The sequence below is a fragment of the Grammomys surdaster genome, unplaced genomic scaffold, assembly GCF_004785775.1.
Source record: "Grammomys surdaster isolate TR1022 unplaced genomic scaffold, NIH_TR_1.0 123437, whole genome shotgun sequence".
Lineage (NCBI taxonomy): Eukaryota > Metazoa > Chordata > Mammalia > Rodentia > Muridae > Grammomys > Grammomys surdaster.
This window is the reverse complement of record NW_021618687.1, coordinates 6,723-17,218: the sequence shown is the minus strand read 5'-3', so window position 1 is coordinate 17,218 and position 10,496 is coordinate 6,723. Positions and strand designations below refer to the sequence as shown.

General features: G+C 47.9%; 2 pseudogenes; one reads left to right on the top strand and one right to left on the bottom strand.

The window, feature by feature from the left end:
• The first annotated feature begins 2,681 nt into the window (after nt 1-2,681).
• LOC114636295 lies at nt 2,682-9,149 on the top strand (annotated as a pseudogene).
• On the bottom strand, nt 3,838-3,958 carry LOC114636296 (annotated as a pseudogene).
• Nucleotides 9,150-10,496: the final 1,347 nt, after the last annotated feature.

Below are 10,496 nucleotides of genomic sequence, written 5' to 3'. Positions count from 1 at the left end.
GCTGAGAATCACAACAGTCTCATGAACAAGACCCATCTTCAGTGAAAACACTTGGTTCCTTGGGACCTGTGGACAGCAACCTTATTCTGTAACTTGTGTCATGCACCCCAGAAACTACTTTATAATCTCAAATGGTAAAGAAAAATATCCCAGCACACGGGAGATATCAGGGGAGGATAAGGGGTGAAAGACAGAGATTGCTTTGGTCCATTTTTAGTATGAGGTGAGCTAGAGTACATCGGAATTACAGACAGGGAGGCTGCCTAGCGGCTAGCCCCTCTTTGTTTCAGAAAGTGCGAAGACTTGTCTGGTCTTAGTCAGGCAGACAGGGAAGCCAGCAATCTGAAGGGACCAGTCTCAAGTCCCAATTTTTTGGCCCTGCTATAGTCAAATACTGATGTCATCCTGCCCCCTTGTGGTGGCTCTTAGCAGTACCCTATCTGTGCACTGGTTTGCTGGGATCTTTGCTTCAACTCATACCAACAATGGGCGGGGAGGGGGGGGGCCTGCACTGGTATACCTACCTAACATGATTTTGTTCTTTCTTTTTCCATTCCTGCCATAATAAGGAACAAAATACCTTTCACACTTGGGCTGCCCAGGGAAATGTCCCTGGAAGAAGTTGCATAGCCTCAATGCTGTTCCTGGCCCTCAGGTCCCTAATGAGAGTTGGCTGGGCTGCAAGTCAAGAGTGACATCTGGAGCCTGGGAGAGATTTAGAAGCACAAGAAGGCTGGGACGATGACTGTGCATACAGTGTCTGCTTCCCATGCGAGACCTCAGTTTATCCCCAGAGTGTAAGGGAAGAACCAGCATGCTGGCTGATGATTGTCACCTAGCACACGAAGATGGAGACAGACACACCTCACTTTTTTCATGGTTTCTGGAGCCAGTGTTTCTATATGGAGCCCTGACTATCCTAGAACTTGCTCTGTAGACAAGGCTGGCTCTGAACTCACCAAGATCCCCTTCTTCTTCCTCCTGATTAAAGTCCTGTGCCACCACCATCCAGCTAGACAGGTGCATTTCAACCCCGATGGCCTTGCAAAGCCCTGTGTCCAAAAGTCAAGGTGTTCAGCACCTGTGAGATGACATTTGAGACTGAAGTACACGTGTAGACACACACTATGCACACATAAAGTTGAGCATACACGTGCATGTACACAAGGACACACATGGAGAAGTGCACAAGTTAAACATATCCTGTGAGAGTGCACCTGCATGCACCCTAAAAACAGTGATGAGGTCCACAGTCGACTTAAGGCCCAGGCAGCCTTTGGAAGGCCTGACCTCCTTTCTGCAGGAGCATCCTGGTGGGTAAGACTTAGAAGACTCAGACAGGGCGATAACACTGAGAACACCTGAGAGTTCTTCCATGGATGTGGATGATTGACAGAGCTCAGCAGGCCAAGCTTTGGGAAATCTTATTACTACTGAGGAGATTCCAGTTGGTGGGCTGGCAGTGTGATCCCAGCTTTGTTAGCACTGTGGGTCACCTGGATGCCTCGCTTCCATGCAGCATGGACCAGGCACCTCTCAGAAGCCAAGGCAGATGGCCCTGCACTAGGGAGAAAAGAAGGCCACCTGGATCAGTTCTAACATTAACCTCCTTCACCCCTTAATCATGGCATATTTCTTTTATATTGGAAATAATATTCACATTGTTAAACAGTCATTTGGTTGTGATGTTGTTGCTTGTTTTTTTTAATTTAAAAAGGTTTATTGGTTCCTTGAGAACTTCATTCATATCATACACCCCAATCCCATCCACCTCCTCCTTCACTCTTACCTGCCCTCCACCCTTGCAGCCTTCCCCTGCAACAGACAAAACGCTCTTGTGGAAGCTGCAGTGTCTCACAGGGCGTTCCACTTTCTTCCCTTTTGTCCACACTTCTTTGCTTGTAAGTGTTCATCGCAATGACTCGTGTCCTGTGTGAAGCCTCTGCTTCTGCTGCTCTATCAGTCTGGATCCTCACTGGGGCTCCTCTTGGATATGCTGCTCTTGCCTTGAGTCATGGAGATCCTGTAACTTTAGACCTGTAGGACCAGCCCTTTCCTGCCACTCCAGCAGTTCATTGATGGGGTAGATGTTGGGGTGGACCAAATTAAAGTCCTGGATTAGGGCCTGAAAGATACCAACCTGGGGGCTCTCATGTGCTCATGCCCTTGGGGCCAGATCTCCCTAAGCCCCCACAATTAGTGCGATCTCTACCCTGCTGCCCAGGTGAAGTGCAGATCTGCCCTCCTGAGTGCTGCAGCCAGTCAGAAACATAGCCAGTTATCCCACTGATAACTGGAGCCAGCTTTCTCATGTGCCACAGATGATGGGGTGTGTGTGTGTGTGTCTGCCTCTTCTGTGCCAGTGCCCAGCATACAAACAGCAGGGACAGATCACCTATAACTCTGACATCCAGGGCCAGTTATACTATGATGCCCAGGCTAGGTTGCAGGGCCTCCTCTCCAGACTGTTGCAGCAAGTGGGAGGATTGGCAGGGGTACAGCTCTCCTGCTCTCATGAGTCCAGGGAAAGCTTTCCTGGCTGCTGTAGGTGACTAGGGACCAGGGAAGTAGTCACTGCTGCATAACAGACAAGAGGCCGGGCTGGCTCTCCTAGCCTCACAGTCTCAGGGCTGGCTCACCCATACCCCTGCCATCAGGATCAGTTCTACTGTGCTCCCACGATGAGGGGCAGGGCCAGCTCTCCTGCTCTCGTGGCCTCATGGAGCCAACTCTCCCCCTGCCTCCATGGTGAGGGCAAACACAAGGAAAAGGGATCTCTCTCTTACCATGGCACTGCACAGCGGACAAGAGGCAGGGCCAGCTCTGCCACACTCATGCCCTCTGGGCCGACTCACCCACAATCCCCACATCTAGGGCCAGCTCTACTGTGCTTTCCAGGTGAGGTGCAGGGATTGCTCTTCCAAGTACCCCAGCTGGTGGAGGATAGGTATAACACTCCTGCTTTCATGACCTCAGGACCAAGGCTGCTGCCTGCTGCAGATGGTGAGGGCCAAGTATGGAGGAGTATACCTCTCTCTCAACAACACTACCACAAGGACACTGGTGGTACGGCCAGATCTACCATGCTAGCACCCTAGGGACAACTAACCCTCAACTCCTGCCATGTTTGGGTCCCTGAGTACTGTAGCTAGCTCTGAGTGTGGTCAGCTGTCCTGCTCTCAGGCTTCTAGGGCCAGCTCTCCCACAATGCCCAGGTGAAGGGTGGGGCTAGTTCTGTACAGCCCTCAGACATCAATATGTCCCCAATAGCAGGCCAGACTAGGGACATCCATCTTCCCTTTGGTAGTGACAGATCCCTGCTGCTGCAGGGCCTTGGACCCAGATGTGGTCCCCAGTGTCAGCACAGGACCCTACCATGTTTCCGGGTAACATCTCCAGCTAGTCAGATCAGGCTGTGCCTGCCTCTCTCGGTCCTGCCCACATCCCTCTGTTTTTCTTTCTCTTTTTTTTCTCTACCACTTACTTAGTAAATGTCAGGGGTCATTTCAGGTGGTCTCATGAGTGCTTTGCTCTGTTCATGAATTATGGTGCCTGGCAGGGGTCATCTGGAGTATTGTGTGTCTTCTCCAGGTCTGGCCACTGGACTGATATTCACCTCAGACTAGCTCCATGTCCCAGCACTATGACACAAGAGTTGTGGTCATTTCAGGTTCATTCCTTTACACCTGAGTGTCCATCTGTCTTGGGCCCAGCCCTGCTTGGTGGAGTTCTTCCAGTCTCTGGCTTGCTTTCCATCCTGGGAACCTGTCCAGGCCTGACAGGCTCAGAGTGGTGGTCTTCTCAGGCTAGCTTTTTTTGGGGGTGGGGTGGGGTGGGGATATTAGGCTACTAACCATTCAGATCTTCATAGATCAACATGCTTAGCATAGACAGCTTCTCTCCCCTCTGCCACTTCATGTGACATGGCAGCCACACCTACAATACCCCTAGGGGCAGGGCTTTTTGTTGTTTTGAGATGGGGTCTTTTATGTGTATCTCTGCTTTGCGTGGCCTGGTACTACGTAGCCCATACTGGGCTTACATTTGAAGCAGTCTGGGCTGGAGAGATGGCTTAGTGGTTAAGAGCACTGGCTGTTCTTCCACAGGACTAGGGTTCAATTTCTTTTTTTCTTTTTTTTGGGGGGGGGTTGGCCTAATGCTGTTTATTTTTTTATTTTTATTTTTTTATAATTTATTTTTTCTCAAATCGTAATTCACTCACACAGGGGTTATAAACACAGAAAGGCAGGATGTGGGGAAGGGAATGACACTGGAGCGTGGGTGTTCAGGAGGAATACAGATATCTTCAGAACCGGGTATCGGCTGGGTGAAGGTTCAGGGGACAAGTCACTATGATTCTGCCTATGACTCGCTTGACCTTATCTAAGTTGGTATTGTCTGCCAAGGCTACCTATTTACAAGGTCTATGACTACTCAGGCTTGTAGATTTCCACAAAAGCTGCCTGTTTACATTAGCTTATAGCCATCTGTTTCAGTGTTTTTCCACTGAGACCCAAGACTTGGTGTTAGTATACATGTATGACAGGCCTATTGCAGATTTTAGGCCTATGGTTGATTTTAGGCCTTCAGTGTGTAAGCAGGGCTGCCCCTGACATCTCCTCCCTTCTCTAAGTATAGAAGGGCTGTGGCAATTTCTAGCACCCAAATGGCAGCTCAAAACTTTCTGCAGCTCCAGTTTCAGAGGATCTCACACCCCTATACAAACAAAACACCAGTGCATATGAAATCAAAATCAAAATAAAAAAAAAGAAAACAACTTTGAAGTAGTCTGGCACAGCTTCCTGAGTGGCAGGAATTTTAATAATTGGCTTGCTTTCACTCCCTGCTTTAAGACATATTCCTCTGTCTCCTTGTCTCTGTCTCTGACTCTTTCTCTTCCTCTTTTCTGTCTCCAGCATTTCCTACCTCCCTTGTTATCACTGAACGTGTGAGGGTGCAGAAGACGCCCTTGAAATTCCGAACTTCTTGCCTCCACAACTCACAGCCACACTTGGTTTATGTGTTGCTGTCCATCAAATCACGCTGCTGTGCACACTGGGTGAGCATTCTGCAAACTGAGCTGGCGATAATGCTTCTTTGCTCGTTTCTATTGACAGTTCTTCACTGGGTAACTCACATTGCACACTATCCTTTGAAAATACTATGGCTTATTAAAAAGGTACTTTGAAATGACCTCAGCACTGTGTCATTTACCTGCCCATTTCCAGCTCTGGCTGAGGCTGCCTCCTGCCCTCACAGTGCAGTAGCTGTTGGTTGGTTGGAGAGCATTTGGATTGCTAAGCTGGGGAGCCACTGCACTTGCATCTTCGTGAATTGTTGAATCTGAACATAGTGAGTTTTCTTCCACATTTTTATGTTTCAGTTGTTTTTCAGATTTTTTTGTTTTCTGGATTTAAATGAACTCTCTCTTTCTGTCCTTTCTTAGTTTGAAGTATGATTGGGGCAACTTTTACTTTCATTGTTAATTAGATTTTTTTTTTTTGCTCAGTTTTAAAATGACCTATTTTACATGACTTTATTCCTTTCACTAATTTGGAACATTAGTTTATATTAACTGCACAACGTGAGCAATCTCACAGTGACACTTCCATACATGTACATGAAGAACTCCGACCACACTCCCCTGATCACACTGCCTCTTCCCTGCTCATTCCAAGTCCCTCCCTGTTTCTCTTTTTGTTCAGAGCCTTACCTTTCAAGTACAGGCCAAGTCACACCAAGTCATCCTGTTCAAGGACTGACAGGCCATACTGGATGGTCTCTTAAGGAGGGGCACCAACGTGTCTCTGTGCTTTAGCAGAAAGCCTCCTCCTAGTTGGTTATTGTAGGATCTTTCTAGCAGTTCAAAAGTCACGACACCATGCAAGGACCAAAGGCGATGCTCAGTACCATTCTTTTGATGCTAGCTATGGAAGTGGGCAGCTGAAAGGACTCAAGGACAAATAAATGTAAGTTTATTTTGTATTTCCAGGAAGAGCTTTCCTTGGTGGGACATACCATAGCCTGCCCCTGCATCTACTTGGGTCCCTCTGTCTGCAGCTGTCATCCCATGGGGTATCTTCTGTCTAAGGAGGTGAATGTGGCACTAAAGCTAGTGTGTTATCAGGCACAGGAGGTGGGGGCAATAATGATGTTGAAGCAAAGGATCAAGCCTGTGCCCTTGAGTTCTGATGGCAAAAGTGCTCAAAGAACTCGTCCAGGAACAAAACCTGCCTAGTGCTGGAATGGTCCGCCCAGCATTCCAGAGAATCCCCTTCCAAACACATGTTCCTTTGGAAAAACAGAGGAGACTTTATGCTGATAAGGAGAAGCTCCTCAAATTTCCAAGTCTGGCTTGAATAAAACTCCTTCCTCCAATCCTAATCTTTTCTCTGTTAGTGGAGAGGCAGTGGGGAGCAGAACCTTCATGGTCCAGCAACTCAGCCCCTTTCAGGTGCCTTCCTGTTTTCCAAGTTGTTGCTGAGGAGGAATGGTCTTTGCTCTGTGACTTTCAAAAACCAAAGGTCTGATTAGAGAACTGGCAAGTAGGGCTTTGGTGCTCATTGCTGGACACCCTGTCTCTCCCTTTCATTGTGTGATGGTCTAGCTTGTTAGACTTGCTAGCCAGTGCTTAGTGTGGAATGTGGAGATAGGTGCTCCCTCCAGGTGACAATGAACATTTCATTAAGAGAGCACGTCCTCCTTAACCTCTGCTAAACTGCAGTTCAGTGCCTTTGGTATCTGTCATGTAGCTGGTTCTGGGTGGGTCCTGTGAGGTCCCTTTAAGGTGAAAAACTGATGACCTCTGGTGGGAGGTGACAACAGCTTACCTTCAAGGGCATGGAAATGGCTGACCACAGCCCTCACACCTCAGTCACTGATGTCACACTCACTTGTGTCTATGCCCCTGTCTAACAGAGACCATTAATTTTTGAAACATTTAGAACAAAGATCATGTGGAAACCAAAAGCAGTCCTTTCTCCTCTTTTATCTTCTGCTTTTTGCTTTTTTGGGTTTATGAGACAGGGTCTTCTGGAGCACAGGCTGGCCTCTCCATCACTGTATAGACAAAGATGACTTCAACTGCTGATCCTCCTGCCTCCACTCTCATAAATTTATAATTACCGTGGGCTCATCTTTATGAGACTCTCCTGACTTTCTCTTCGTCTCATGTCTGTCAGCTGACCCTGTAGGACTCTCCTCAGGCTGGCAGAGCTAAGTTGATCATGTCTAGATGTGTGGTGTGTGTGTCTGTGTTCTGACAACTCTCTCTTCAAACTTCAACCCCAACATAACAGTAGTAAGGTTTGCGGCCTCACAGCACTAGAGACTTGCTACAGAGCCGAACATGTGGCCTTTAAAAAGGGCGTGATAGACTGGTTTCATGCTTTTTCTTGACCATCTGGGAATACATACACAGTACCAGTTAGAGTTAGAAAGCAGCCCTGTGACACAGTCAGTCTGTTGGTGTCTTGCTCTTGCCATGCCAACATCCAGATGCACAAACATAACTGGGTTTTAAAGAAACTAAAACTCTTACTACAACCACCTGTAGTTCCACTTCCTGGGAATTGTTGCCCGATGCCTTTTATGACCTTCAAATGTCATAGAAATAAAATTATATCAAATAATTTTTATCACTATTTCAAGTTACATACAGTACCTTTGAGGGTGCTGTATGGGTGCCCTTGGAATCCCGAGGAGGAGGATTTGGAACTGGAGTTGGGGAATTGACCTGGGTCCTGAGAACCAAATGCAGGTCCTTTGCAGGTGTAGCAGACCTTCAGGACTGCAGAGCCAGCTCCCCAGCCTGGACCTGTGGGTTTGGCCTGCCTGTTGTCTTATCCACGTCTCTTGAACCTGATTTTCTGGGTGCTTCTGTTCACAGTGTGTGTTGCGATCAGCTGAGAGGAAAGTTGTCCTTTCCTATGAGCAGTTCCTAGTGTCTGTGATTCTTGTGTTCTTTCAGTTTGCAGTTGGTCCCTGCCAACCTGACCTATGTCAAAGTTTGTGTCTACTCCTTTGAAAGTTGCTTTTTTTTCTTCTCTTTCCAAGCATTCAAAGACCTGACTAAGTTGTCTGACATATTTCTGACCTTTATTTTCTTGCCTTTTTGACATAGGAATTTGTAGGTATAAACATTCTTTTGGGCCTGATTTTATTTTATTTTTTAAATTTCTTACTGCAAGTTTGGTTCTAGCCATATCAAGGAGGGCAGGATCATGGAGCAGGACCTGGAGGCCTGCTACTCTATCCAGGAGAAGTTCACTGCTGACTGGAAGATGATGATGATCCTGGGCAAAGGAAACTTTTCAGTGGTCAAAGTGGCTTATCATGAGCTCACACTGAACCGTGTGGCCATAAAACTTCTCAGGAATACCAAGAAGTACGCCTCACTTATCACAGGGAAGTCAGCATTATGAAATCCCTATCCATCCTAACATTATCAAGCTGTTTCATGTGTTCAGACAAGAGAGACCACCTATCTGGAGATGCAGCAGACCTCAGAGGGAAGGCTACTATAACACATCTACGAGTGGAGGTCTTTAGAGGAGAGGGAGGCTAGACCGATGTGCAGTACTGCCATAACAATCACATTGCCCACAGAGACATAAAGACCAGCAATGTTTTGATTGCCTGCAGTAGGAACACCAAGCTGTGCAATTTTGGCTGGGCTGCTTAGTGATTCCTGGGCAGAAGCTGGTGGATTTCTGTGGCATGCTGTTCTAATGTGGCACGCTGCCCTACTGTGGCCCCAAACTCTTTGAAGCTGAGGAATATGAGGGCTGCCTTGTCGATATCAGGAATTTAGAGGTTCTCCTCTTCCTCATGCTAGTTGGGCTTTTGCCTTTGTGGGGCAGGTCTTTTGTGAAGGTGAGGCAGCAGATCAATGCTGTAAATGTCAGGTGTAAACGTCAGCGTTCCTCCTTGTCTCCATCGATATTTTCAATGTCATCGTCAAGCTGCTGATGACCAATCCCAGCAGGAGGCCCACAGTTAACCAAATAATGACGTGCTCCTTGATCAGGGACAGCGAGGCATGCTTGCAATCTACTTCCACACAGAGTTTTCCAGGCGCCAGAGCCCTAGCATTGTCAGGACCACAAGAGTCACGGGGCTTAAGCCTGAAGAAATCATCCAGTCGCTGAGAAAGCAAAAATTCAATTCAGTGAGGTGATGGCAACCTACCTGATTCTACAACACAGGTCACCCAGGGGAGACTGCTCCCACCACCAAGGGAAAGCCTTGAAACGTGTGCAGCCAGGCCTGGAAGATCTTCACTCCTTCCCTGCTGTCCTAAGGAGAGCTTCTGGGCCTGTTCTCTCCTCCTTCACCTTGCCCTCACCTTTATCCAAGCTCCAGGAGAAGGAGGAGGATAAGAATAATGCCAGGCAGGGTGGCATAAGGCATGCTATGTGCTAACAGCCAAAGAGGACTCATCCTCCCCAGCTATCCCACCTGGGCTGTCCTGTGGCTGATGACCTCATGGGCTGCAGGCTGGAAATCAGTGAGAATTTCTCATGGTCTAAGAGTGTGTTATACAGCAGCCTGACTACATGTGTCCAGCCAATTTGATTTCTATATACTTCCACTTCCTGACCAGACAAGAACAAGATGACATAGACAGGAATATGTCCTCTTGCAGCCCCCAAGAGTTGCTCTGGGGATCCTGTTAGCAGTTAAGAGTGTAACCCTCACAGATTCCTCCTCTGGAATACCTTACAGAAAGAGACCTTCACACAGGAAAAGACCATCGCCCAAGAAGATATCATCAAACAGAGGCCATCATTCAGGGAGTGGCCATCATTCAGGAAGAGACCATTACTAATGGCCAGCCTCAGGATGCAAGCCCACCTTCCCTGGTAACCAGCATCACCTCTGGAACAGAGTGAAAAAGATGATCATGAACTGTCTCAGAAACCTGTGCTGCTGCTGCCACCACCAAAGAGAAGTCAAGCCTCCTGTAAGAACCTGGTTCTAAGGGAAGGAGATCGTGGAGTCACCCTCTGGACCAGGTGGGTACATGTCCTCATTCAATTTATCCATACTCCCTCTTGTTCTTTGTGACAAATGATCCCTCTTGTGGCACACTTAGGAACTTAACAGTGTGTCACTTCAGAAAGACCATTTCCATAGAAACCCCTGAAGAGCCACCTCATGCTTGTAGAGTCAGAAGAGGCCTGCAGAGATGCTGATCAAAGCAGAGAGAGGAGGAGGTGGAGGCACGGCCAAAGGATGCAGAGCCCTTGGAGAGCCAGTGGGGTGCTATAGAACTACAGGGCTAGCACAGTAAGTCCTGCATGTTTCAAAGACACCAAGAGCCTCCTTCCTGTGTTTTTCTGCTTTGAAGACCTGAAGTCGACGAGTTCCAGCTCCATGGCTTGTGAGCCATGATTTGGGAGTTGGGCTGGCTAAGAATCAGACAACCCCTCAAGGGAGCAAGGCCAGACGTCCAAGAGCCAGTGTGGTCACAGGCTCCTCCGGCACAGGAAGAG